Below are 3,432 nucleotides of genomic sequence, written 5' to 3' on the forward strand. Positions count from 1 at the left end.
CCACAGCTAACCACACTGGTAAAACTGAGGCAGCAGGGCCTTGTCTCCCGAGAGAACCCTCTGCCCCTAAACTGTTTGTCTCCATGGGAACACAAGGTCTCATTCGTAAGGGCAGATGCTGTCCATCCCACATCACAACACAGTTGTGGAAACTGTAAGCTAAGTAAACCGACTTCCATTCTGGAGTACCAGCCCCAAGTGTTTAGCGGTAGCAGAGGAAATGGACCATCGTTTTTCCAAGCCTTATTCCCATCTTTTCTCAGAAAGGACAAGAAGAGCACGTGCGTTGGAGTTTGGGTGAAAATGTTACAAGATCTTAGTATTTGGCTAGAAAAGCAAGCATTTCCAAGGCAGTTACAGAGCGGAGTTGGACAAAACTCTATCATTAAGTTGGAACGTATGAAAAGGCAGATCTCAGCAGAACAGCCCTTTGATTTGGTTCTCACCCCCTCCCTGTGTTCGTTTTCCTTTAACATACCATTGATGGGCTCATAGTCTTTTCATGTAAAGAATTCTCATAACAGCATCTTCAATGAGATCCCAGGCATGGCCGAGCCTGTATGTTAAAATGCCACAGTCGTATCTTTAGCTCTGCCCACAATTCATACAGCTCCTCCACAAAGCGTGTTTCACAGTCTGTTAGAATGGTGCGAGCAGGTGACCAGCTCCATTTTGCTTTCCTCAAAGGAAGAATATCACGCAGTGTAGAGAAGAGGGAAGGAGCTGGACTGCAGACTCCACAGAGACACAGCGGGGCTTTTCTCTGTGCCAGGATAGTTCAATTAAAATCTTCTCCACTTCGAAACTTGCAGACAAAAGCACACAGAGGTAAGCACTGGACAGTCCATGTTAGTGGTAAGAATGTTTTTCTGTCTAGTTTAAAAGGGAAAAAAGTGCTAAATGCAGAGATTTCCAGGCCTTCTGCATTGTGTTCCTGTCTGCAAGGCTGGAGGAAGCCTTGGAAGCTGCATGTTTCCTGGTCCCCAGGGATGATGAGTACAACCGGAGGTCAGCCTGGAGCTGCATGGACACGCACTTAATGGGAGAGGATTCTAGCTTGTGTCTGGACAGACTTGCCTTTTAGGTGAGGCCTCTTTGACCACTCGGTGGTTGGTGGGATTCTGACAAGGTGTGAAGCCAAGGGCCTTGAAGCCAGTAGGAAACAACAGTCGGACTTAGAGAGAGAAGTGGGTATGTGGACCAGGACGAGGCTTCTCCTCTTGTTCATGTGCTGTTCTCACATAAGGACCATCTTCTCGACACTCTGGCTGTAAGGGAGCCTAGTCCATGGAGAATTGTGGACATGATGTCAACCTAAGAGACATTGCTCTATACAGTAGAGTCAAGGAACCATGGTCAACCCTGGGTCGGGCATGTGGAAGCTTTTTGACAAGTCTCACTATCAAGATAGGCGGGAGCTAACACCTCGATCACAGACGTCATTGATCCTCAGGGAATTTCATGTTGAACATTAAAACTAGTGTGGTTGCTTAGAAGAGACACATTTGATGTGCACACTTCCTTTAGATTCTCACTATGGTGAACATCTACATGGTCTCTGTCCCCACTTGTTTGGACAGGGAGTAGACAGCAGACCCTTGTCAGATCAGTATCCTTCATGCTTTGGGATTTCTACCTCCTCCAGTTGGCTTGGCAGCACATTGTTAAGCGATGTGTAGGGACTGACTTGTCTGCTGGAAGGGATGGGTGGCAGGTTGGGAAGTGATTTTCAATGTCCTTTCAGTGGGTCTGGGTGTTGTGGCTTTATTGACTAAAAAGGACAGTAAGAATTGCAGCAGCCAGGCAGGGGCCACCAGTTCCCACTGGACTCATCTTACTGTTCTTCCAGTAGCTCCTTCTAAGTCCCCTAAGAACCCTTTCATCCCAGTCGATCAAGTACTGTGGTGCCTGTCCAAAAGCACCTGTCTCACTGGCTTGTGAAGCTGTGCACAGACTTCTGGCCTTTCTAACACCCTCTTTGTCAGCCACCACCCCTTGAGGGCCCTTACACAGGGCTATGTTAGTCCCTTTGGCCCCCTCAAGTTCTCTGTCTATGTTTCTCTCTGTGTGGATTGCTGCAGATGGTCTGGATCTCCTTCATCCTCTCATCCTTGCAAACTCAAACAACTCCACAGGGGAGCCAGATCCATTAGTTGCTCTAGAAGAGACTCAACACTTCTTTCCTTTCTTCTCCCTCTCCAGCCCCTTCCTCCCTTCTTCCTCCCCTCCCCTGCCCTCCCCTCCCTTCCCCTGCCCTCCCCTCCCCTGCTTTCCTCTTCCTTTCTGGTCTCTTTGTGCTTGACCCTATGGCTTCATGCATTCCAAGCAAGTACTCTTTCACCGAGCCACAACCCTAGCTTTCTTTTAACTTTACTTTTGAGAAAGGTTACTCACCAGGTTGCTGAGGTGGGTCTGAAGTCCTGTGGTAACATTCCAAGTCTCTAGGATGACTCAGGCCTGCACCATTGCCTGGCTGCAACTTTCCTTTATGAAGCTTCCATAACTATGGTTTGTATATTTGTGGAATTATCTGAGTAACATCCGTCTTTCCTTCCAGTTGCAGAAAGTGGACTCCTAGTTTCACTAGGGCAGGTTGCCATTTGTAGGACACCTTTTGGGGGTGGGTGGCAGGGGTGAGGAGAAACAGGGGAGGATAGATCAGATCCTGAGAGGAATTTAATAAAACCCCTAAGCGTGGGGCTCAGACTGTACTCACTTCCACACCCGTGGCACCCACGGCTGTTCCTGGCACAGAGTGGTAGAATCAGGAGCTGCTTGTCGAGTTTGTAGTCACTTCTCTTAGTTAAAGTCACCATCCCTGTGGTTAAAAGCCATGACTGAAAATGACTTGTGAAGGAAAGGTTGATTTCAGCTTACCCTTCTCCATCAGAGGCTGACACTGAGGAAAGCCAGGCAGGAAGTCAGATAGGGCAGGAGCCTGAAGGCAGGAGCTGATGCAGCGACTTTTGAAGAGTGCTGCTTTTCGCTCATGGCTTGTTCAGCCTGCTTTCTCGGTGTTCCTAGGATCACCAGCCCAGGGTGGGGGTACCAGCCATGATGGTCTGGATGCACAGGCAAGTCTTATGGAAGCAGTTTTTCAACTGAAGTTTCCTCTCCCAAACGACTCTAGCTTCTGTCAAACTGACGTAAAAACGATCCATTAGATTATGAGTGAAATAAGAAAGATGCTACTCTACAGGCAAGGGTTTTCTGTTCAAGCTTCTGCCCATTACATTTTCCTCAGCCTAGATAGTCTCCTGACAGATTGAGACAGTATAAGGTGGAACATTGAGCAGTTTTAACTGGAGACAGTGACTTTTCATAGCACACATATTGGGAGTACAACGATTGGGGGAGAATGCTCATTGGGATTTGTTGAAAGGACCACTTAGGTTGTATAATATAGCATTAAATTTTTTTCTAAAAGTATGG

The 3,432-nt window shown here is 47.7% G+C and overlaps 1 long non-coding RNA gene across 1 annotated transcript; it reads right to left on the reverse strand.

The window, feature by feature from the left end:
* Window positions 1-236: 236 nt before the first annotated feature.
* LOC120097152 (uncharacterized) lies at window positions 237-3,116 on the reverse strand. Its single transcript, XR_015639120.1, has 3 exons — window positions 2,717-3,116; window positions 2,395-2,611; window positions 237-1,280 (listed from the first exon to the last, which is right to left on the reverse strand). It is a non-coding gene; the product is annotated as an uncharacterized LOC120097152 (long non-coding RNA).
* Window positions 3,117-3,432: the final 316 nt, after the last annotated feature.

Source organism: Rattus norvegicus, chromosome 15, assembly GCF_021556685.1.
Source record: "Rattus norvegicus strain SHRSP/BbbUtx chromosome 15, alternate assembly SHRSP_T2T, whole genome shotgun sequence".
In the NCBI taxonomy this organism is placed as follows: domain Eukaryota; kingdom Metazoa; phylum Chordata; class Mammalia; order Rodentia; family Muridae; genus Rattus; species Rattus norvegicus.